The sequence below is a fragment of the Branchiostoma belcheri genome, unplaced genomic scaffold (assembly GCF_001625305.1).
Source record: "Branchiostoma belcheri isolate BF01 breed outbred unplaced genomic scaffold, Haploidv18h27 scaffold3, whole genome shotgun sequence".
In the NCBI taxonomy this organism is placed as follows: Eukaryota; Metazoa; Chordata; class Leptocardii; order Amphioxiformes; family Branchiostomatidae; genus Branchiostoma; species Branchiostoma belcheri.
The window spans coordinates 2,146,819-2,171,502 of NW_017803909.1; the positions used below are offsets into that span (position 1 = coordinate 2,146,819).

General features: G+C 40.8%; 1 protein-coding gene and 1 pseudogene across 1 annotated transcript in view; both read right to left on the reverse strand.

The window, feature by feature from the left end:
* The window catches only part of LOC109473902 (glycine receptor subunit alpha-4-like), a 30,671-nt gene extending 23,104 nt beyond the window's left edge, over window positions 1–7,567 (reverse strand). The window contains exon 1 of the mRNA XM_019774052.1: window positions 7,492–7,567. The gene's annotated coding sequence lies outside the window, so the exon portion shown is untranslated. The remainder of the gene's footprint in view (window positions 1–7,491) is intronic.
* A 9,737-nt stretch (window positions 7,568–17,304) lies between these two features.
* LOC109473335 lies at window positions 17,305–23,377 on the reverse strand (annotated as a pseudogene).
* Window positions 23,378–24,684: the final 1,307 nt, after the last annotated feature.

The window sequence follows — 24,684 nt, forward strand, 5'->3', positions numbered from 1 at the left end:
CATCATACCGGCTTCCAACCATTGATGGCAACTCTCTAGGAACCTTCACGTGCTCATCATGAGTACATGAAGCTATGAAGCTTCATGTTAAAAGTTAAGATCAAAGTCAACGTCACGTTAAATCAAATAGTGTTGTGTATACTGATTAGATGTGATATCATGTGACCACGGTGAATTTTCAGCATGGAATATTTGCCATCATTGAACCGCTGTTGTTGAGGTAGCCACGAAAGTATTGTTGATTTATTTTGATGGCATCCATGGTTGGTCTTCACTAATGCATTAACCTGTTATGTGGGCGTGGTAACATTGGACGCACACCTCAAAACTAGTATTCAAGCATGCAGGGCTTTTCTAATTGCAAAATGCGTGTAAACAATCTACAACATGATATACAATACAGCTGCCTTGTTCCATGTTGATCTCAATGATTTATTTGGGCAGAAATTCTCTTTATGTTTTATTGCTAATTGGCGTCATCTTACTACATTATGATCCGAAGTGAAAAACGGTAATTTGGCGAAATCAAGCATATCACTATGTCAAATCCTTCATACCCATGAATATATTAATTTATGGGTACGTGTAATGAGATGTTTTGTATAGAGTGCTATGATATGTAGCCGCTAGATTAATAAGGGTGCCGCGACTCATCAAAGTCATCATCGCATGTAAACATTCATGATGTATATGATTTCATGTACAACATTGTTGATGGATTGGCTAACTTCACAACCGCTTCTGTATGTCAACAACAATTATCATACATGGAAACTCAAAACGCCGACTATGCGTTATCGTCACTATCAATTTTGTAGTACGTACGTGTTTACATTTGCGTGTTTACATACTACTTGCATACTACTGGTATTCTATTTCATTTATTACGAAGCGCTGGTGTTTTTTTTTTTTCAATTCCGGTATGATCTTGCATTGGATGTTTGTTGGGCGGTAGTTTGGTTTCAATCAATATGGTTCCATATAGGAAGTTTGAGCAGCATTGGGCTTCCTACATGGAAATCCAATTCATTAATTCATTATGATTTTGCCTTCTGAGACGACCAAAACAAGCTCATTGCTCAACAGATGTCAGGGATAATCAATGTTAGTTTTTATGTTGTTCAAACGTAGACGCGTCAATGTGGAACTGGTATTGTCTTCGTCCAACCGAGGTTGACGTTTGCAAACATGACTAATCGCTGTCGCAGCATCATAATTGTCTTAAAGGCAAGGCGTGCTTGTGAGAGTGACAGTTCTATTGTTGTCACATGAAAGGTACGGAAATAATATCCATATACAGCGATACATGCATTGTCAACGTAACACAATAGTTTTCTACCATGAGACTAGACTGAATAACATTGGAGTTCAGCAGGCTGATAAATGTGCTGCCATCACTTTCAGAAAAACAAACTGAGTCATTTCAATATTTTACCCAAATTCAAACTGCCATTTAGAATAGGATTCAGTTTTCATTATTTGCATGAATCAGTCTCATTGTTCTCATATGGCACAGCCGCTCCTTCGTAAAGGACGACAACCTCAACAAAAGATCATTGCTATTTCTTACGTACGTTTATGACCTACAAAGACTAGACTACCTGTGCTCTGGAGAAGACTAGACGACTCTTTTGCTATATATATTGTGGTGACAGACAATCTTGTTACAATGAAAAGACAATTAAGCAGGAATACCATATCTTCGTGATAAGGAACGTGTGCGTAAGTCCTCAAGTTACAACTTAGGAGTACTGATGTATCTGTTGCCTGCGCGCACATGGGACAGTAATCTGTAAAATATTTTTCATCCATCACAAGGGAGGAGCGGACTGGATCGATAAGTTCCCTTCACTAATTACTGTAATACCTGGTGGATAGCTAATTCCCATATCGTTCTGACTACGATGTAGCCAGGGAAAAGCTAATAATCAGTCTTAAATCATGCAGTATCTATTAAATTATACGGCAGCTTTCGCCGTTTCTCATGTCACGTCAGATTCATCATAGTGTCGAATTAATCCGTAAATGGGCGTTTTTATTGCCAATTTTTGGCTTCGCCAGAAGGTTATATTTTTGGAAGCGCTTTTTTGATATCTCGTGGTATCTTGACATGCTAGTTTTACTAATTTTAAGTGGAACATGTACATAACTCTTGCGCTCGGGAAGAAGGGACGTAAGTTTTGGCCCCCTAACTGCTCGGTCTGGATCTGCAGGAGCGTTTGTTTAAAAATGCTTCATGTTAACGTTGTTTCAATGACTTCCATGTTGTGATGGTACACTATGGGGAAACCCTTAATCACTGAATGATACAGGGGATATGGTCAGCTAATGGTACGTTTCAGTCAGCGAAAAAACAGCAAGTCATGAATTTATATAGTTTTGTTTTCAAGTAGCTGTCGATGCGCTATCAATAATTATTTATCAATTATCCACATCAGGGTTTACCTTCCCAGATGGATGGCCTAACTATTTCGTTGTCAGCAGTTTCCCCGCATGATGGTGTTATCGGCTGTACCACACATCCGAAACGCACTGAGCAGAGACACATGATTCACGTGTAATGTTTCATCCCATATTAAAAATTAAATCTCATGAAGAATCGAGGTATTTATGAAACCGTGCCTACGTCAGCATGGAAACCGGAAAGTTGACCTAAATGATGGCAATCAACATATTGGATGGTACGATCGATAAAAGAGCAGAAATTGTATTTGTCACTAATTTACATCACTTCTCTAACGAACACACTTCTATGATATTATAACAAAGTAGCAAAAGACGTGTATGCTGGTCATTGAGAGGTTGTAAAATGTACTCTTAGTCTTCCTCCCTGTCCTTAAACAGATAGAAGAAATTAGAGCCTAAACTTTGGTTGACATTACAGTGGTGCGTATGCAGTTGGATGCACGTATCTCCAATACTCGCCATGCATTTTATATGCTCCACATTGGACTGTTATTTGTTTATATTGTGATATTAAGTCGTTAATGGAACATATACCAAGTAAAACCCGTACCTTTTTGTCACCTAAGAAAATTACGAACTACCGCAAGATTAAAAGAAATAAAGGTGACCTTTAATGGAATGTACTGTAACCCACTGTAACATTTGAGGACCGTATGCATGTGTTAAGCGGATGCACGCGTCAAATCACAAGTAATAACATTTGGATTAGCCCTGTTGATTACCTAGATAGCTCCGCGTCACCAGACCCGTTAGTTCCCAGTTACAGGTAGTGATGAACGACATAAAATCATTAAGAATTGATTGGAGTTTAATGGTGAAGTGACAAGGATAAATATTTATGAAGGTGACAATCCGCCCTACGGTGGTGTCCAATTCGGTAGAAAGTTTTCTGTTGAAATTCATCACCAAAAACTTCCAAGTTAGGAAAGGCAATACTTTCAAAGTTTCATTTCCATGGTCTATTCCGCCTTTAAATAATTCTATCTCTACTTGATTCTTCGTCTCTATTACAAAGTAAGTTGATAAAGAAACACGCGTTTGTAGTTGATATGAATCGACGCGTGCACAAAGATGACATTGTCTGTGAACTAGAATAACGAAGTGCTGTCCACTACATCAGTCCATTTTTCTGACAATGTAATAATCGGTGATTCAGAGTGACCTTGTGAGGGGGTTAATTCAAATTTGCATGTCTCTAGGTCATCAGTGTCTCGGGAATTCTCCTAAGTGTATGACCTCTGCACGTTAAACACGGTATAGATACGGTAAGTAATATAGGATAGGTTTGGTAATCCCCAAAATTTGATGTCAGACAGTTACAGTGATCGATCGTTTAATCATGGAGAGACCTTAGGTCCAGTAATACGACTGTAAGAGGGCCATAGACATTGATGTAATGAGACGAATAATACATGGAACACTTTAGATTTAGAAAATAACCTGACCCTGCACATCCACTCATTCTAATACTTATAGTCGTGGTCAGATTTTCCAATAGAATATGTTTACCACTGTACTTCGTTATACTGCATTACACGTCACTTGCTATGTATCGACGTATTTCTCGTGTTGTTTATGACATAGAGAGTATTACCACAAACGACAAAATGACCCATCAGAGACAAACAAGCAATCGGACAGTCGTTTGAAAATAAGATTCCTGCCCATTGTACCCTGGTAATTGTCATACAGCACTTTGGCTGATCCCTCATCAGGGTTCACCGCTGTAACGTTGATTAATGAGCCCTGGAACACGAGGTCATATATTTTTCTCTTCCCCCTGAGACTTTCTATACCGCTATCAGTAACAAGTCTTCACGAATGACCAGTGTGCCCTGGAGCATCAGGTGTTATGTCTCTTCCTCATTAATCATGGACGCGACTCTACATCAACCGGGAGCCTCTGACCTACACAAGGGCAGGAGAAACTGACTATCGCAGGGATATATATGTGCCGGAGTACCTGTTACAACATAACGTCTTTGTGCTGTAGTTCATGTTCACGGAGATAGATGTCCTATTTCAGAGCATCCAAATGTAATTTTACTTCCTTTAACTTTTCCTTCTTCAACCGTACGTACTGATTTAATATACCACCATTTTACTAGATGTACGTGCAGCGATTTATACGGCCGGTAATGCACCTGACACATTATGCACCAGACAGGAAGAATTTTGGTACGTAACTAAATCGGATGTGTTTCAAGATAAACAACGTTCGCCTTAACATTTTGCAATCGAAATGGTGTCAATCGCCCGTTCAGTCTCATGAACTCATGAACTTCCCTACTGAGTTTAAGTTTTATAAGATCATGGTGCACCGTGCACATATTCAGTACAATAGAATTAACTTAATGCTGTGCTGGCAAACGATGGATTACGCCGACGATGAAGTAATCCTTTTAGCACTGGTGAAATGGGACGGCTTATGTTGATTGACATTGTGATTGGTTAGGGAAATTATTCGGAGTGACTGATTCAGCTTTTTTTTCGAAACCGGTTGGCACTAAATGGAATGACCAATGCGTACAATGAGGAATTTGCGCTTAGCACTGCAGTATCAAAATAAATGATATAAACGCAGACGTTTCTACATGGATCTAGGTCACCATGTACTTATATATCAATTCCATACGCATACTAGTATCAGGTTTTAAGTACAAAAATGATTTATATATACGTTTGCCACAGAAGCTATCATCTATTGTCTGTCATGTCATAGTGATAGGCCATCTACTCCCGTGTCTTAGAAATTCTTATCAGTGGTGGAATCAGTTGCAACCCTCAAAAACCGTGCTTGGTGCTCATGTGTATACATGTATGAATGACTTTCAATAATTACGCTAAATCTTGCTCTTTGAAATGGTTGTCAATTCTAATTGTAAGTTTTCAAATACCAAGTAATCAGTTCCACAGCGCCAGTTTAGACTGGTGGGTGTAGCTATTCTTTTTGATCAATGACGTTGAATGTTTTAATGGCGTTGAAGATTGTACGGCTCTGCCATCAAGAACGAAATCAAACAGAATGCATCTAACGTACTCTTAGTATTCTGCCACAACAAACTGATTGCCGAAAGCCCACTTAACTACGCTGCGGTACACCCGTCTGCATGCAAACTGCCGTTTGTTCGGCTGGAAGGAGGAATGAAGTGTGAACACGCTGCACGCAAGGTTGAACATTTCCTGACCAGGAGACCTGGTCATCAAACCTGCAGTAATGATCCTCTGGATAAAGAATTGATTGTAGCTGTGATTTGTTTAAGGTCGCTCATGTGCTAACATTACAATCGTTTTCAGTCTGGTAAACACAACTTCTCATAACTAACAGCTGAAATCTGTCCAAGAGTGGCACAATATCTCACTTTTAAAATTTAATGTACTTACCAACATGTGTGCAAAGCAAACTGGTAACGTGCGACTGTAGTAATGACTAGAATCAGTGGATCGGTGAAAGCAATAGGGCAATGAAATATTGTCAACCACGCCCGACCAAGAGGTTCTAAGTTACACTCCTTGGCATTCAAAGACTGCAGGAAGATCCTATAAGTATACGTCTTGTTTTTGTTACTATGGATCGAAAGGTTCCTCACCTTGTAATGTGCCAGCCGCGCCGTTAGACAGATGCCTCCTACAGCTCGCTGATCAGTATGTACATTATTGTTACTATCAGAAACATCTTCCAAGATCCAGAGGATCGATCTGCGGCTGGTGTGGCAATGTCTATTTGCAACTACAACAGCAATCGAAGCTGCCCCATACCAGATTCTCCAAATAATATACATGCATCGATTTGACGACTACTCTGTCGAATCAGACTGGAGGAGCATCCAACTCTATTGTGAGAAAAAAAAACAGCTTGACGAAAAGGTTTGTCTCTATGTACCAATCTTATCCTACCATGTAATTTTTTGGCGACGCCTTTGGGGCGGAGGCATTTGTGCAAGTACTACGATCGCTTTGAAAGAATTTCAAAAATTGCACGAATGCGTTCCCCAGGGAATTGGTTTGGAGGAAACCTTTGGCCATGTGGTTTTTGGACCAAGCAGGTAACTTACCCCGAGTGCCCACGTGCCACCCATCCAGATGCCTGGCATGATTAATTACTGGTCATCAGTCTTCTCCCCACACCATGGACAGAGAGCACAGCTGTCTTTGGCCAAAGACCATATTCAAACAGGTCACAGAGAGAAAAGAAATTATCCGTCCTTTTGGAACCCACAAAAGGTAAAAAAAAGTCAAAGGAGTAACAACTTCAGACCAGACATAAAATCCAGTCTCTGGTGGAAGATAGAGTGAAGTGGAGGATGGTTTTAAGTTTGGTTCTAGCGGGAACTCGACCAAAGTAAAGTAAGTAAGTATGTCATCATAAAATCTATATTGCTGGGGAAGAACGGCTGATTCCTCCTATACGTGTATTTGGTATATTGCCCCACACCTCCTCCACCCAGCCTGTAAATTTCACTACGTGCATGTCTTTATAACATAGGGAAATATGTTTTTCTGATAATTGTTGATTGCTAGCTCCACCATATGAAATAATATATATATATCATTCAGTCGTCGCCTTGGCATTGTTGAAAAATTACTCAATTTACAAACAGTTCAAATCTTAAACTTTGCCTACTCCATTTACAATGATTCTTTACAGATTAAATTTACAATTCACTACATGTACATGTCACATGATACCACAGACTATACCTCAAGGTTGTGGTGGAATCTTCAGAGAAAACCCACAAAAGCAAAGCATGGTCATCATATTATTGATAGTTCTCTAAAGTCCTTCAAATTTTAAAATTTTTCTACTTCAGAATTTTGTTCCACCATCTCTTCCAAAGTCATTGTTGTTATCCTGTTGCTATTTTTAAGCAAGGAACAAATGTCAAATCATGATCTGTCCTGGAGTATAAAATCTTGTTGGTTTGTACATGTACTGCTGCTTCTGCAGAAAAATGCAGCCTACCATATGTACAGGTTGTGTGAGAAGTCAGGTACATAAGGAGGAAATTAAAGGAGAAGACTTACCCTTGTGGCAGAGGTTTTAGAGCATGTTGATTGGTGTTACGGTGGCCCCCAATGCTACACCCTATAGGGCGTCCTGTGCTCAACCTATACGTGGTATGTGTGGGCTCCAAAGGGTGTTTGAATATACGGATATATTTGGCCGTCGGGTGATAAAAAACAGTCAGGCTGCAACCTCGGCCACCCTAAAAAAAAACATTTCAATGGGAAAAAATTGCCAAAATTGAGAAAATTAAGTGTCCCAAAACAAATGATTTTGACATCAGTTCCAACGTCTGAATCTGGAATTCAACTTTTTGAAAGCAGCAAACTCAGGGCACGCAAAACGCATTCAAATCTTTCTAAGGACCTTTTGGAATCCTGAGTAATAACCGTTAGAACCCTGGGTGATTCTGTGTATCATATGGGTCAGAACACCTGTATCCATCATGAAGAAGCTATATAATACAAAAATGCAACTTAACAGTTTCTATATTGAGATCATTTATGTTTTTGAAAGCTGGTGTGTTTTGACTTAAGATTGTTTAAACTAAAAAGGTTATGCAATGTAAACAAAACAAAACAAAAACGTGATAGCGATATCCCCTATCCAGACCCTCCAAATTCAGCCAGGTTGTCCCAAAATAGCCCGTATCATTCCTCCCTTATCTATTTTAGCCCTACAGGCAGCTGTCATGCCATGTATGTCAAAGTCAAAGTTTATTGCACAACGATTGTCACGGGTACAATGTATGGCAAATAATAAGATTACTAGTTGGTATGAGTCTATCATAATGCTACATATATGGTCAACGGACATTGTATCTGACAGAGTATTATAAAGAACTACTGGCTAGAGAATATTTCGACTCTACATGTACATTCTACATTACGCTAGACTATACACATGAAGGGTACAGTGAGCAGTTGTACCTAATTATACTAAACATGATCTATGGCTACTAAACAGTGTATACTAAGTTACTTGCCAGGAATGTTAAGATTCTACATATGTCAGTAGGGCTGGACAACCCTTCTGACCCAAGGATCATGTTTTTTACTTCAGGATTTGTGTCCATAAAACCATCCCCAAGTGCAACCTATCGTCCTGGGGACCAAGTCCAAGTTCTAATTTTAGGCTGTGTCGAAGGAAAGGCAGTGTTGTGACATTGCTTACCATTAAGCCAATTTCCATCTATGGTTCAAGAATAACATTTTGTAAGATAATCCATTCTCTCAAGAGCTGTGTATTTGTCTTGTATCAATGATAGCTGTAAACTAATGTCCTCACTCCTCCATAAATTGAAAGATAGGACACCATGCTAGCTAGCTCTCATTATCCGTCAATTAATCCCACCCCCCTATACCCATCTCATCAGTATCACAGTGCTCATATTTGGGGATGCGTACCTACCCATATGCAAATGATTGCTAATAAGGTGGTGACTTTTGGCTTGAGACTTGACGGGTCCCTGACAACAGGGGTACATGTCTTCATCTCTATGTGGATTGTAGCAGTTTCCTGGGAAGTTGTAGGGCTTGTTCTGGTGGTTTCAACGTTTTTCAGCCTGACATACATGACACAATGTTACGTCAAACAAAATTGAAATGACGGAAAAACATTCACACTGTGGAATACCGTTGACATGTTCCCCAAGGCTGTTGTAACATGGCATGTAGGTATATATCACTGGTAACAGTTTCCTGGGAAGTTGTAGGGCTTGTTCTGGTGGTTATGATTCTTGTTGGGATTGGCATTTAGACCTGACATGAAGCACGTACATGTAGATTACACCTAGATATCCTTTGATATTTCGCCGGTAAGGTATCGTGTTGGCAAAATGCCATACAAACGTCTCTGACTCCCATTACTCAGCTAGATGCACATCATTTGATAGCAAGATAAGGGTGCTTTATTCTGAATCTCAATCTGTATTTCTGGTTACACTGTCTGGACTTGTGCATCAAAACATCTCTTTAACGGTGGGCGTCGTGAGTACGTTGAGCTTTATTTCAATCCGCTTTCATTTAGCAGGTTGATCTTCCATTGACGGGATGTGATACACATGAGCCATTGGATTCATACTTCATAAGCACACAAATATGTAGTGAGACTGGATAATGCCCTGAGGCACTCTGGTAACATTTCATGTAATGTCGTGACCCCAGAACATTGAATCTAACACGGTATGGAATTGACCTCAGTATCACTCACAAATCCTAGGCAAAGTACAAGATATAAAGTGCATCTTTGAAATGCCACTATCGGGTACAAAACATCAAGAGGACGACAGATATGCATCATTGCTAATAACATTGGGAGACGCGCTGCACTTCTCATACTGCCAATGTTAACCACGTGGTGGTTCAACTCCCAACCAAGATGTCAAACTAGATTAGAGACTAACCCCGTCATTACCGACAGAGACTACTTCATCCATCATTCATCATGCTCTTGTGATGTGCAACCCCCCGCTTGTCGTGACGCAAAACAGTCTCCTTTACAGCTTCCCTCCAGCGCAGAATGTCGAAAGGGCATAGAGCTGCATTAACCGATAATGACATTCCCATCACTGCTAAAGCCTTTCCGACAAAACATTTCGTGCTGTGGGTGATCAGAAATTAATGCCTGTCATATACCGTCTTTATACATTTGTATATCTTTGTGGAAGAACAAAGTCAAGAAAGTAATATCGAGATTCTTTACGAGCAATCTAGCGACATATGTCTTTTGTGTTCCACACAATATGATTAGAATGCAACCCACATTTGCTGAAATATGGCATCATTGATTTCTTTTTGTATATTTTGGCGTGACTGTTGCATACTAAAGTGGAAATTTATCTGCTTGCTAGAGCGTCAAAGTTCACCCTCATCAGAAACCTACGGACTTGACAATTTGCGCGGATTATGACACATTCATCCCTAAATCGATCCGACGTAAATCCCAAGATAAGCCTCAGCAGATGCAATTCCATGCCACCTCCCACGCTAGTTACATTGTTATCTGGATCAATGCGAACATCAGACGTTAATGCAAAGAGTAGTTGAAGCAATGAGCTGTATAACTTGGTCGTGTTCTAGGACTAGGGAACGTAATGAATACCGTAAGACCAGATGAATATGCGGCCATTGATCTATAAGGAGCCTGCCACATGTAGCGTCTTCGCTGTATAATTCCTGGAAGGAATAGGACAATTATTTGATTAAGTGACACTTACAGGTACTTGTTAGACCTTACCAAAACTTGACAGAACGATGCCTCCGACACTCAAGCTATTCAGCAGCTTGAGGCAAATCACCACTCTAAGTTACAAATAGAGCATTCAGGGCACGCCTTTGATTTAAACTGTTGGAACTACTTCAAGAAAATCACGTTCTATAGTCAGAAACAGTGAGTTTTAATATTTCCAGTTGAGTTACTGCTGATATCGAAAGATTGAGACAATCTGGTTGCAAATTGGACGTTGATGGCTGTCCAATTGGTTTGTTGGAGCAGCGGCAATCCGTTTGACACAGGTCATAAGCGTCTGCAAATTCGCTCGTTTGATATGTTACTAGTGTGATAGATCAGCTTACACTGAATGGGATATGGGTGGAGTTGATTAGATGAGTTTCATTCCTTGTAAATCGCTGGAAGAAATACTAAATTTATAAGTAGATAGTCGCTACGTGCAGCTTCAGCAGTGGCAAGTAGTTAGTTTTCTATAAACGGACATATTTTAGGACTACGCCTAAAGCAGTTAAGAATCTGTGGAGCTTTCTAATGTAGGAGTGAATTGTGTACGTGTTAGATATTTTGCATACTTCATTTAGATTTCTACTAGATATCTCTCTACTAGGTACACTCGTTTCCGGAAGAAGCATATTATCCTCCAAAACAGTGGCTCTGAAAAATTTGTTTCACCTTTTACTTCTAAAACTTTCCAACTGACTTGCATCAGACTGAAATGTCAATTGCATTAACTTTCACTCCTGGTCAGCAGATTCAACCGTTATAGCTGGAATAACTGAAACTCATCATCGACTTGCGTCAGAAATGTGATAGTCTACTTTTACGAGGATCTGAATCACCATATTCGGTCGGAGATACATGAATGATTGTTAAGAGTCTACACGCACGTTATACAGAGTATGATTCCTTTATGAGTAAGCCTTAAATGGATAGTAAGGAATACTTACAACAAGCACACTGCCGATATGGTGGCACGCCTGTTGATATGTTTTACTGTAGGATTTCAATGCACGCAAAACTAAATCTTGACAGAATCTTACTGTACTTTGTGGTTAGGCATCATAAATGGTGTCTGGGCAGTAACCATAAAATCAACCTTGTGTTATGTTATTTCTTGTACTGAATACCTTCTAGATGTTGTAATAACGACCATCATTCTCAAGACGGTAACGGGCTCCTTCCCGCAGGCTATAGCCATATTGGTGATCATAGGCATGATATTTTGTGTGGACAAAAGTTTCTTTCCCATTGTGGAAGTGAAAATGAGCACATAAAACATTTATTGAGATACCTGCGTGGTGCGATTGTGGGAACAGGGAAACTTTTTAACGACCACGAGGAAAGTATCTGTACTGCAATATCGTAGAACATAATCCAATGTTGTTTATCATACAGTCTAATTTCCAGATATTCTCATTTATAGTTCGCCACAAAACGCAATAAACCTGGGTATATAAGAAGTGATGCGCCGTGAAGCATGAATCAGACAGCTAATGAAAGCAACGAATCATGGGGAGAACTCGTGCTGGTGCACAATAATCAACGACAGTATTTTATATTGTCCTACTTGGCGAGAATTTACAACCTCTATGACGAAACCATGAAAATTGCTTGAAAATTGTCTGTGTGTAACATACCCTACATTGTTAATCTATTAAACAGGGAACAGATATAACTCGGAAAATGATTTTCCAGTCATATTTGTACCATTATAGTGTCACATTAGTAATACTGTAATAGTGTCACATTCTGCAATACTGTAACTTTTAGAAGTTCAATAAAAAGACAGAATGATATGACGGCGCCACTGCTCAATGTACATGTATGATGAACATGCCGTTATAGATACAAGGTTGGGGACATTTCCCTTGCTCACTTTCTACCAAGATCCTCTGATAGTTATGCCAATTGTACAGCAGTGCATGGAAGGAACGTGGATTATGGTGAGTGTGTGAAGAGCAATTCTTCCGAGTGTCAGACTAATTTTCAAGACATTTACCTTCTTAGTTGGAACTTATTACGGCATTTACATACCAACATACTATTGCACGGGAGTGGATACATTCTAAATGCCATAACCTTTATTCCTAATTATCCGAGTATTCATCATAAAGTAGTTGTTATCTGCTGAGTGAGAAGCCGCTATCAGCATACCTGATTGGAATGTCATAATACACAAGGTCATATATCATCTTTGATCATGAGATAACAGATATAAGCCTACATCGTAAGGCACATACGAGTATATATTAAAACTATCACCAATGTTTTTATTAGGAAGTTCGAGACTTTTAATTTCGTTGCCAAATCTTGTGATTTATGGCATATTTGGTAATTTTGCATTTCAGATAAAAGGATCGTCACGGATGCCTAATTTATTATTTTGTCGATAGACAGCACGTGCAACGAACAAAGGCCTTGACTGGAAAATCTGAAATGCTTCATTACACAATTAAAAGTAATTTACACTGCTTACTAAATCATAGATTGTAATACCCCCATTAATCATAATTTCACTCCAATTCCAATTTCGACAAAACAAACTTTTGGATAGCTGTCGTATCCGTGTATTTCTATTGTGCAATGTTTTGGTACGGGAATAGAACACGTATTACCAAACGGTACTCGTTAGTTAATACAGGAACGTACCAGCCATCCTACTTCCTACAAACATGCGGTTATGTGACGCATGTGGAATTAGCAAGTCATATTTTTCTGCGACAGTACTCGCGGTAACTCATAGTTGTGGTGTGTGGGTGGGCGGCCGCCAAATTACATGTCATCCGTTTCATGCATTAATAGGAATGAGTTCACATAACTTTGACATTTACATTTCCATGCGTCGGTTGCAATTTACCACTAGTTGATTATAGGGGATACGTGCAAACCTTACATCGCATTTAATTTCTGCGAAAATACTGCTCACAACGCGAATAAATGTCTCTGCTGAATGTGTTCATTTTATAGCTGTGAATTAAGCATTCCTTAACGAGCTCTAGGCACGGGTTTTCTAAATAGGTAGATCATAAACTTTGATAAAGGCACTTCATCATTAACCCTATCATGTCAAATCGCCATTGTGAGCATTGCATTCATGAATAGGATTCTACGGTTTGCTCTTCCGGATAGAAGGATAAAAGATGAAGATGAAAGAACACATGTGGTCATTTGTGCCTGATGTACATATTAGAAATAAATCGATTAATATACCAACACCGATAATGTTTGTGACTCTTTTTGTTGACTTAAACTTCAAGCTGTGGTCTGATTGGCTTGAAGTTTAATGTGTTCAGTAGAAGATTAAATGTCTGTACCACCCACCCCGAAAACTTCACTCTCAACCAGACGGTCGTTGTGCACGAATACTGTGTATTACACGACATCAGAACTTCAGCCAAAGTAAATACGAGTCGCTATGCCAAGTTCAAAAGTTACTCTTTTCATTTTCCAACGGCAATTGCATAGGAGACAGTCAGCCTGGCTGAACTATAACATATAGTGTGATCTCGGGACAGGAAATGTACAGCACAGATGACATGTGTTCCATGACCACGTCCGTGACAACTGTGCTGATCCAAATATATTTCCAACGCAATGAGCCACTTGTTGCATGAGTTACTCGTGATTACGTTGGCGACTGCTAGCCTCAGTCAGATATGAGAGAAGTGACATAAAGTAGAGTGAAATATACGTCAACGTGTTGTGGTTGTACAATGTATTAGAATAGGGTTTTGTCAAGTGTTAATCTGTTCCATCGCACATGATATCAATGATGACTCGTCTGAAGACTATTGATTCTTAATATTGATTCAAGGCTTTTGTAGATATTCATATATTCCCAAGGAAATATTTCTGGTGGACTTGCTTATAAACGATAACAACATTTGCTGAACATCTGTTGATAATAAGTAAGACGACCAGACGTAGAACATGTATAACAAGGCCGGCTCATCTTGATATACAAATCAACATACTAGCTTCTGTCCCCAACGTGTAAGATGTATTAGAACTGCATACTAGTATTCAAATGTGATTTCGTTTCCTTTCACAGACGGAACTCAAGTGTGACAGTGTTGATAAATCTCTTGTGAATCAAAAGTGCACTACTAGGTGCCAAGTTCTTGTCACTCAGCGGGAACTAACGAAGTTTGCAATTAGACCGAGTCGCTGCGTTGTATCTTTCTGGACGCGTGCGTCATTGGCTGCCACATTGACGTAAGATATAAGCTTCCAAATTGGAAGTTAAGAAGACCAAATCAAGTGGAAAATGGGATACAAATCTGTTTTAACGAAGTCGTAAATTTTGTCGATTGAAGTATAGCATAATTTGACATATCCGAAAATAAGGTTAATGGCTTCATACATTTTACGGTATTAATAATGCAATGTAATTCAAAATGTCTCCCGTATCAACGCACGACAGGCTCACTGCTTCATTCTGATTACTCAAGTTTGTTATGTGTCTGACGCCTTGTTCACTTCTGAACATGACATATCGGGCCAAGGGTCTGTCTAGCGTCTCCGTGCATTCATGCAACATACACTGAACTACTTGAGCGAAAAATTGTCTATTCATAATGTACACGTCAATCTTCAACGATGAAATTAATGAATTAATGCAGACATACCACCTGAATACATTTGTAGAGAATTCGTCACTTAACGACCTCTCTCCTCAAAATAACAATTGGGTGACATTTCCTTGAATTCAGCTGACATTTCAGTATGCACAACTTTTCCCGAGTTGGGTGCTCGACTTCAATGTGGCTTTTGCTACCAACGTCCTTGTTTTTACATCATATTATACTTTTTCTTCTTCAGTCGGCTTCTTCTTCCTCCTACATAACATGCAACACAACCAGGAAGATATGTCGAAAACTAGACATGTTTGAAACTACATGTTTGTCTGTGACTCAACTTTATACTTTATGGAGTGTGGCAATGGCCTGAGAAAGTAATTGAAAGATATTGAAGATATTTCCTACATTAGCTTCAAATATACCCATACATGCATACTAAGCCAGTGGGATTTCGTATCTATTGATCATGTTGAGATAACGAAGTTGGCCGCGTCCCAACGCACTAAATCTGTTTGGTAACGAGGTGTCCGGTCTGCGGATGTTCTGGATATGCTCCAATGTCAGTAGACCGTTAACCTTCAATTTCACCTTGACATTGCCCCCCCCCCATGCGTCCGTGGTCTTCACTCAGTAAGGTTTACAAATGAAAATAAAGCTACCATACGAGATTGAGGTTGTTATGCGTATGCTTCATCAATTTTAAGCATCAACTCGGGAAACCGGTGGTCAGAAGGGTCAGGGTTACTGCACTAACGATTCGTGATTGTAGTGCGTCAATCTTAATTTTAAAATCCCCGGAGAAATATTTTTGACCTTTGGCGCTAGTAAGTACATACTATGTTTGAGATGGAGTGTGTGGTCAATCGTGTGGAACATCTGACCAATATTGCCATATCATGACAATCTCGTATCATCTAGATGCATTGCAATGCAATACCCTTATGTCCAGGTATATCAGAAGACCGTGGATTGTTGAACTCCACGGCCGTGCTCTTCATCACTATAATGATGAACTCCACGGCCGTTGAGTTCATCGATATGGTGATGAGATCAACGGCGATTCCGTCACTAATAGCGGCGATTGGCCGTTGAGTTCATCGATATGGTGATGAAATCAACGGCGATTCCGTCACTAATAGCGGCGATTGGCCGTTGAGTTCATCGATATGGTGATGAAATCAACGGCATTTCCGACACTAATAGCGGCGATTGGCCGTTGAGTTCATCGATATGGTGACGAAATCAACGGCATTTCCGACACTATAGCGGCGATTGGCCGTTGAGTTCATCGATATGGTGATGAATCAACGGCATTTCCCGACACTAATAGCGGCGATTGGCCGTTGGCCGTTGAGTTCATCGATTTGGTGATGAAATCAACGGCATTTCCGACACTAATAGCGGCGATTGGCCGTTGAGTTCATCGATATGGTGATGAAATCAACGGCATTTCCGACACTAATACAGTTCATTAATTCATACGGCATTTGTCTACACTTCAAGGGTCGCACGGTATTTTGGCAGTATATTCGCGTTTTAATACGTCTTTTTACTTTTACGGTTTTTGTTTGGTCGGAGGAGTAATATTTGCCACTTTGTACGACTCTTTCCTGCGCGGATGCCATCTGGCCTGGTTATCAAGGTTACATATGTTATTGTTACTAACGACCCTTTACTAACACTTCTCACGCATTTCTAACTGTCCTCACGCGTTTGTTTACGTTTTGAACCGAGACATAATGATAATCTTTGTTTCAGATGCGTTCGTGTTGAAATATGCCATGCTTTATCAAGCCGTTTTGGTTATTGTTAAACGAGCGGTCTTTACTAACAATTTATGTTTTGTTAATGTTTTGATGCGTTTTGTTTTCAACCGAGGCATTTATATCTTGGACGATTGCATTACTTAACTAACACGATCAAACTACCGTTACTAACTGACTTGCATCAACCAACTCACACGAAACTTATATCAACCAACTGCATTTTATTTACATTGTAGACACAGAGCAATATCCGTTCAAAAAAGTACAAGTTATTTATCAACCAACTCACACCAAGCTTACATCAATCAACTGTAACTTATTTACAGTGTAGACACAGATCAATATCCGTTCAAAAAAGTGCAAGTTATTCATAAAAAAAGTACGTTATTTATCAACCAACTCAGTCTCGCACGAAACTTACATCAACCAACTGTATCTAATTTACAGTGTAGACACAGAGCAATATCCGTTCAAAAAGTGCAAGTTATTCATAAAAAAAGTACAAGTTATTCATCAACCAACTCACACGAAACTTACATCAATCAACTGTATCTAGTGTAGACACAGAGCTATATCCGTTTAAATTGTGCAAGTTATTCATAAAAAAAGTACAAGCTATTCATCAACCAACTCACACGAAACTTACATCATTCAACTGTATCTAATTTACATAGCTATATCCGTTCAAAGTTACATCCATGTAATTACATTTCAAACGTGAAATTGCAAAATACTTTACAACAGGTGGGGAAAATGGGAACATCACACTACGCCAAATGTTACCTACGCATACTTGGATATGTTAACTGATGAACACTATTGCATAGAGAGCCTTGAGAATAGCAGGAAGTATCTAAGAGAGTTTAGCGATAGCATCTAAGTTACGAACAGCCAGGAAGAGTGAAGCATGGAAAACAAAGTTGGAGGGGGTCATATAAGAAAGCTGAGGCTGGATACGGATGAGACCAGCATTGGCTTGCTCGTTCACCTGGGAATTGATGGTAGCGATATCTACAGATTGCCTGTACTCGTCCATACAATACCCCAGGGAACAGCCAATGTGGCCTCGGAAGTGAAAGCGGTCTACAAGGAAGAGAGTTTTACGGAAAAAGTGCGGCTCTCTATTCAGTGAGTACTGGTGTAGCTTACAGGCATTGTCATACACAATGACATCAGGAGGTGTGTTGAATCGGGTTCGGAAAATCTCGAAGGGGTGTCTAGGTGACTCGCAACTCGTCATGCAGTCAAAGCCGTAGCAGACACCGTGCCGACAGAACATGGTGAAGATACCAGGAGTCAGTGACGGGTGCCCGTATGACTCCTTGCGGCAGCTCGATGTACTGTTACCGGATGGCTTGGTGTCTGCTACGTACTTTGGCAGTCCGACCTTTTGAGGCAACCCGGGGAAGAAGGAGAGTCTGGATGGTGCTGGGGGTAAGGGATATGAAGCACTAGATGGAATGGTAACGTTCTCAAAGGTCTGATCCAGGATGGCGTGGATGTGATGTAGCAAGTGCTGAACGTCTTCGGGGATGTCTCCCCCCTTTGCAATGTCCCGTAAACTTCTGAAGAGGACTGGGGTCAGCTTCTGCAGAGTCGCTGCAGCATCTGGACAGCCGAGTGTGGTCTCTCCTCTAGACAGCTTCAGCACTAGGTCTACTGCCTCCGTGCTGCCGGCAGTCTGCAGCATGCCGCAAACTGGGGTGTTCTTGGCAAGTTCAGAGAAGAGCCTCCTGTATGGTGATGGGCACGTGCGACTGCCACCCTCCGACTTCACCCGTCGCAAAACAGTTACGAGCTCGCTGTGCCCTTCTTTGGACAGGACAGAAACGAGGGTTTTAAACTCGGTGTCGCTGAGTCCGTTTTTGCTCCCCGCCTTCTGTCCGCGTTTTTCCCCGCTGTACCGCAACAGCAGCTCCCTTGCCTGCTTGGACTTGATGAAGACGCGGTCAGCATGCTTTGAGCCGGCGACACTTGGCCCGTCCTGGGTGCTCTCCTCGGGTGCCTCCATCGCCGCCAGGAAGTCCCGCCTGAAGCCGATTGCAGTCCCATCGCATATGATGACTGGTGGTTCTGGTCCACACAAAGGACAGCAGAAGACCTGAAATGAACAAATTCCACATACATGGCGAATTAAACACTGCTCTGTTATTATATTTGCACTAAGGCCACGGCATGTAATTTTTATGGATGACATCCTCAGCAGACTCCAAATCTAATGCGCGTGGGCAAAAACAAAACAAGGCGGACCCCAAAAAACAAACCTACAACTAGACAACAACCCCTCTGGTCTCAGGGCTACCCAACGCACGACTGAAGAGGAACCACATGTGTGAGACCACCCCTGTGTTGGAATTCAGTGTCCGACTCACATCCAATCAGGGACCGGCGGCTTCTTCCTGTCACCGATCCTTATCTAACAATGGGGCCTTGTAAACAACAAACATCTGGGCTCAGGGATAACAAAGCCAAGAATTTGCTCCACTAAAAACCCGCTTTTATGTCAGTAGTGTACACTTACTTGTTGTCCAGGTTGTGCAGCAGATCGTCGCAACCGTCGTACTCTCGGCGACAACTGCACCCACCAACTGTGGGCCTGTAGTACACGATCCGTGGGACCTCACTGCCGTCGCACTCCTTGAAGCTCGTGATGATCATCTCTTCCATGTGTATCTTCACCCCGTCGTGACGAACCCACCCCTGTTCGATGGGATCCCTGCCATCCCAGTTGTTTCCATGGATGCAGGGGTCTGTTGGGCAGTCGGGGATCAGGTGCCGTGGAAACTGCTGAAGACCTGGTTCGGTCAAACTAAAAAACACAGAAAGTAGAAACAAGTGTTATTTAGACAGTGTCATGTATTGTCGGGGATGAGACTTAGATCTTGTACAATTAGCAATTGTAGTGATAGAGATCCCGATTGGAATTTCTACTGGCAGAAACTATGAACTGAGTCAGAGTTGATTTGATACTTTATATGAAATCCTCTGCTTGTAGAACTTGAGATTCATATTCAGTGTCATGTCATACATGTACAGTATTGAAATATATTCAGTGTTTATGGAAAGCACATACATCAATGCATGTTTATAGCACACAACAGTTCCGCCATTGCAAATACCATGTCAAAAGGGTAGAAGATTTTGTTAAGTGAACCAGTGGGCGTTACAAGTTATAGTGAGATTTATTTGTTAAGAATTATCTTTTGCACCTTTCATACGTTTCCTTCATCTCCTTCGAAAATGGATATGGTATTGGAGTGAATGAAACACTTTCGAAGTCTTCTGTCGTTTCCGAAGAGAGTTGTAGAACTACTTCAGGGTCCACATCCCTCTCCCGGCACCAGTCACGGTAGGCTTGGACATGGCCGCAGCTGTTCCGCTGGTACGGGCATTGCTGACAAGTCAACTTTGCCGACCGCCCCAGACGCTTCAATAGGCCTAAAACGATATAGATTAACTTTTACCAGAAATCGAAAACAAACAGTACTGAACTTGATTTGGATTTATGTCTAAACAATCAATGACTTTTTGTCAACTCTACTGTGAGTCTACAAATGTAAGAAAGCTGGTGTGTTGCGCCGAAGGGCGTATATACCGGCTATACGGATACAGAACTAACCGTATCTATCCCCATCATGCGCTGCGGCTAGAAAGGGTACAGTTGAAATCTGCTGCACGACGTCTGCATCCTCCTCATCTTCAAAGGAATGGAGCTTCAGTTGTGCAGCGGCCTTGGCATGGAGACAGTAGTTGGCTTCCTCGCACTGCTTTAACCTTGATAGATCTTCCACCTGGAACATGGTTTTTCATGATACACTGTCAGTGTGTGTGCAAGCATGACCTAAAAGCATTAACTATAACCCAGGATTTTGTATAGTCAGGGTTGGACAATCCCATTGCCCAAAATTTTCCCATAATATATCCCCATAATATCATATTGATGTCAGTCAAAATCATGCCTTTCTGTCAGAGAATCATTTGCAAGTCTGAAACCTAGTGAGACGTATTCTTGACGATTTCCCGGCTCCTTTTTTGAATCTCACTAATTCCGGCGCCGGACTCGTTACGTTGACCCGGGAGGTCACGGAAAGATCTCATTCATAGGAGGGTCGTCGGTGGCCGTGTAAAAAGTTTATTCCTTACAGCTAGAAATTATGGGTATACGCAATCAAACTAGAATAGTACTTCAATATTTCTAATTTTATAAGAAAACGTTTATTTTTCGCTCATAATTTGTAATCATTTCCATAGACAGCGCATAATGAGCCCTCAGTATCCCCACAATCGGAGTGGGTTAGTTGTTTGTATTTTTTCTTTCCAGAACAACTGAGTTTAAAAAAAAAAAGATAAAACAGGCCGTTGTTTCGAACCGCTGATTCGCAGGTATAGTGCGAAACGATACAAACATGTGGCAACAAAGTTACTATTATATCTATAATTTCATTTCACTTACTGTATCAATTTGAATCAAGCGTTCTCGGTGAACTTCGCCCTCTGCACAGTTGCACAGATACAGGATGTCGCAGCTGTCTTCACTTGTCGTGCTGTAGCGTTTTGCCTCCACAAGCACATAGTTGTGCAGCAGATGCATCAGTTCCTCGTTCCAGTTGGGAAAGGCGTAGCACGAGTCCGTTGCGAGCTTGAAGCAGCGCTTATTCAGTCTGATGTTTCGAGCATACGCATATGCCTGGTCAACTCCCCCAGGAAGTCTGAAACGATACGCACCAAGTTTAGGTTACATACCCATATCATATATCATATAACATGGCCATATACTTAGTAAAACGGTGGTCATGCCGGGTTCGCCTATTTACAGGAAAGGACCGGAAAGCACATATAGGAGGCTTAAATCTACCGGAATACACCCTGCATTGATGGAGCCTGATTGATGAGATAACAGCCCAAATCGCTGTATTTTGGCATAAGATAACTTATACGTAGCCCAGGGAACAAGAAATCACTTAAATACTGAATCGGCAAACGGAGGCGGCCCGACCAGTCGACATGTTTGTTTACATAGCGTAACGCAATATGTTTGTTTAGCGCGATCACAGAAGAGAAGTGAAATGTACCAAAATAAAAGTTCTTTTGCACTTCAGTATCGCAGTTTGCTTTATTTTGACCATGGTATAACGTACATGTATGCGTGGCACAGAGAACAAAAAATCACTATGAATCGGCAACTATCGGGTCCCGACAGTCGGCAGAGCCGACAAACGCGGCCAGTCGCCATGTTGTTTACATAGCGTATGTTTCTTAAGTGCTAATGTCCAAGCAGATCTTTTGGTGGCTAAAGATAGTACTAGTATCCAACACGCGGACAGTATCCAGCCGGCCGACAGTAGCCGGCAGCCAGAAAAAAAACAGGGCATAGAAAAAGGTCACAATCTTCCCATTCAACCTCTGCTTGGAGAGTACTTTAGTGCAATTACGGCAGAGAAGTGAAATGTATCGAAATAAAAAGTTCTTTTATACTTCAACATCGCAGTTTGCTGTACTAAAATTTACCCATAACATATTAAACTTATACGTGCTTTCCGGTCCTTTCCGGTAAATAGGTTGACCGGTCATGCCTGTTACGCCGTAAATCATTGTGATTTGATCAAGAACAATAACTAAGAACAAGACTGTCATATATCCTACTGCTGAATATTACTAAACAAGCTACCAAAACCTTGTGCAATAAATATATTTTAACTTAGCCGACATACGACCGGTCCGCCGGCGAATCCAGTGTGCGCCCGCTTGCTGTAGTCTCAAACATGTCTGACAACTGGCCTACTGAGAAACTACATTCTAATCTGATTGATCGTTGCAAACACATTTAGCTTTCTGTTGTATTTCAAGTAATAAAGCATGCCACAAATTTGGTGTTTTCACATTTAACACAGCACTGCCGACAAGGCCGGAAAAATCAACAACAAATCGGGCGCCCGTAAGCGAGCGCATGTTACACGCGACACGGCCCGCCGGCGATTCATTATATAAACTTAAAAGTTGAGAGTTACCTTAAAATGTTGGAAGTCTGGGAAGGCTTGAACATCTCAGCGGGTCTGGCCCCAATGGCGAGGTTTTCCATACGGTTTGTGGCTTCAATAGTAGCGTCGTTGTCATTTTGCTCTTCTGGTTTCGTTCGCGTGGACCTTTTCTTCAAATGGTATAAGGAGCTTCGCTGTCCCGAAGTTGCTGACTCATTCGAGGCTGACTTCTTCTTCTGGACACGCTTTCCTCTGATCATGTTGACAGTCTTCTGAGCGCCTCAACCGGCATCCAAATCTTAAATGGGTCCTTCCCCAGTTGCAAGACATGAATTATTAACTAATGTCAATCTTATTGGCCAATCACACCAAGGAGGTTATAGGGAGACACACTTGTCACCATAGGCCGCAGTCTGGTGATTGGTTGAAATATTTACATATTTTCCTGCTCTGACTCTGTGGCTTTTGTGCAAGCCCTTGCTCCGCCTCTATTGTTGAGTTTGATACTCATTGTTCTCACCCCGGCCGCGGCCGGAATCATATGCATAGACAAACAAAAATATTCAGGGGTCAAATACATTTTGTATATGGTTGCTTGACTCTCATTTTTATCTGTATGTCTAAACAGCCGGTAGTTTGCTATATTCCTATGACATCAATAGCTAATAAACGGTCACCCTTTCAATCACAAGGACAAACTATAAACTTATATACGGATAAAATTAATGTTATATATCCCTCTGCTAAACTCTAATGTAAACGCCAGCTTCGCTTCAGTAAACTTGAGACATACTCAAGTCAAGAAAACCTTTAAAATGGAGAATTACTTCTCGATCATTTAAAACACATCATTTACAACTAGTATACATGTAACAAGACTGAGAATTGGTGCACATTGCTTGCTCTAAAAATCGAAAAGGGTCGTAACAGTATATTTTCATACAACGCAATAAATTGAAAGTTTATTGCAAATTCATGCCCGAGGGCTAATTGCAAGAACATGATAACAACAGTAAACAGTAGAATGATAGTAAGTGATGCTAATGCTACTTTATATATACATTTGTAGTTATTGTTGGGTTCTTTTCCGTGTGCAGTGGAGTATGAAATGGCCGACATTTTGCGAGATATATGAATTGGGAAAAATAAAAGGGAGCCGTGGTCTTCCATCATAGACCAGAGGAAATTATCGACTTTCCAACACACGCGAAGCGCGGCTTTGCTCAAACAGTACAAAATAAACAGTGGCCATATCAAATTATCATTATAAAAAAATAAAAACAATTGACATTATCGCCTTTCCAACACACGCCGCTACCAGCGAAGCGCGGCTTTGCTCAAACAGTACAAAATAAACAGTGGCCATATCAAATTATCATTATAAAAAAATAAAAACAATTGACATTATCGCCTTTCCAACACACGCCGCTACCAGCGAAGCGCGGCTTTGCTCAAACAGTACAAAATAAACAGTGGCCATATCAAATTATCATAATACATTTCACCATAGATTGCCCCTTGTATAGTAGAGATAGACTCATATTTTTAGCCATGTATTAAGTATATTTCCCCACTTCAGATATTTGACTAGTAAAGAGAAATTTGTATTCCTTTTAACTTTTGATAAACCTACTCTAAGTAATCTCACAGCCGCATAT